The sequence below is a fragment of the Salvelinus sp. IW2-2015 genome, linkage group LG18 (genome assembly GCF_002910315.2).
Source record: "Salvelinus sp. IW2-2015 linkage group LG18, ASM291031v2, whole genome shotgun sequence".
NCBI classification, from domain to species: Eukaryota; Metazoa; Chordata; class Actinopteri; order Salmoniformes; family Salmonidae; genus Salvelinus; species Salvelinus sp. IW2-2015.
Window position 1 is genome coordinate 16,029,756 of NC_036858.1, and position 2,038 is coordinate 16,031,793.

Consider the following 2,038-nt stretch of genomic DNA (forward strand, 5'->3'; position numbering starts at 1 on the left):
TTAGCTAAGAAAATAATAAAATACGAATATTACTGAACGCGAGCATGTAATATCCTCACACCACTTTATCATGGTCAGATTTAAAAAAATAAAAAGGTTAGCCCAATGCTGCTGCGGCGCAGCTTAAAGTTATATTACACGATATGATAAATAAACGCGAGCACCTCTTCAGGTGTGGAAGTTGTTAGGCTATCCGTTACCATAATCTTCAATGGCCGGACAACATGCGACCATCTTCAATTCTCCTGACGAAGCCTCGCCTCATCAAACCCTTTGCGTCTTCGTTACAACCGCGTGGATTATTATCATGAAAATATCCTATTACCTTACGATGAGCTACCGTCAGAGCCGATTTCTAGCCGACATCCATGGACCGCTGCTTGTCGGTGAAGTGTAAAACAAATCATAACCACTGGCAAGTGGCAGACAGCATGGTTAGGACCGTATCTGTGAGACCCGATGGCTCTGTCGCAGCTCACACGACCACCTTAGTGTCCATTTGAGAGTCAGGATCCATTCCTCAAAAAAATGTTACTGAACGTTTCCCTTCAGAATTTTCGGGAGTCCCCACAACACGAAATGCATCTGCATCCTCGATATCCAAGTCGTCAATGTGCTCGCCATTCGCGCACCTTTCTCGAGGCTTTTATCTTATTCCATATGATGTAGTTGAAACTCCACTGAGCAATTCTTCCTTCCGCCTCATCGACACGTTTGACCACCCTCTTGTATATCACGTAAATGGCCTGCTATGGCTTCCAAGACCTTCTTATCTTAACATCATCACTTTAGCTAATGTTGTCCGCATAGTTGAATCACCAGCCATTGTCCTGGATCACGCAACGTAGCTTCCGAAACGTAAAGCTAGCTCCTCCGCCCATCATACAGGATGGGTTTGGTCGAGTTCTAGTAGCTTCTTTTTTCTGGCATGTTGTCGGAGATTTTTGAGAAATAACCGTCAGACTCATGCAGGATAAACTTATTTAGCAATCTACCACTTTTGCAAGCTAGAGACAATTGAAAAATAAAAATTTACGATATCCACGGAAGCTCCCGCTGAAACACAGTGTTCTCTCTACGCGCATTTGGTCCCCTTTCCACATGCTTTTATAAAGAGAGGTGAATTAAAGATGAGCCAATTACTTCAACAGAACCACCTGGCAGCTTCCCCGACACATAACATCTGCTCAGTAGCATCTTTGCCCTCTATTGATAGAACATGCGACAGTTTTTTTTCTACATTAGATGCAAACACGATCACTGAGCACTTTTAACCATGACCATTACAGTAGTGAGTTATGTGCAAGCTGTTGTTTGCTCTTTCAGACACAATATTCACTGTAACATCTGCATTACATTTGAACTTTAGACCCAGGCAGACAAAGAAGACATTAATTAATGTACAAGGCTGAACGAGGCCCCCAGTATACGCTAAAGTGTCGACACTCATGCTCACTCTACACACTGAGTTCTTGTCTTTCAAGGTATTATTTCATCCCTCTCAAGCATCGGGGAAAAGTGAACTTGACAATCTGTGATGAGAAGTCTCATGGTTAACAGTATCCAACCGTTCCTTAGTCCAGGAAACACAGCCCAACAACGCCCCCTTGTCCATCTGGACTCACTATTTCCACAGAAAGCATGGCCTTTCTTTGAAGTGTCCTCTGAAGCCAAACTGCATGGAGTGATAATGTAAAGGCGTTTTTGAAGTGGGCAATCAGTGTTCTGCTACACACTTATCAACAACCTTCGACACCACAGGTAGTTATGACTAATGGCCTGTAGTTACTCAAATCAGCAGGTCACCGATTTAAAGATGCCGGTATTATGCCGACTTCCATACCCATTAAAGGATTTACGTTCAATTCAAATCTGGTATCAGACAAAATTGATTCAGAGTCCCTGAATATACTTAATATTTTATTAACTCAAAGCGATAAATCGTAAAATGCTATATTTCGTAATATACGGGTCTTCTGTATCACCCCAGGCAGAACAGAAACCCACCTCGCAGCAGAACAGAAAACTCGCAGTATTA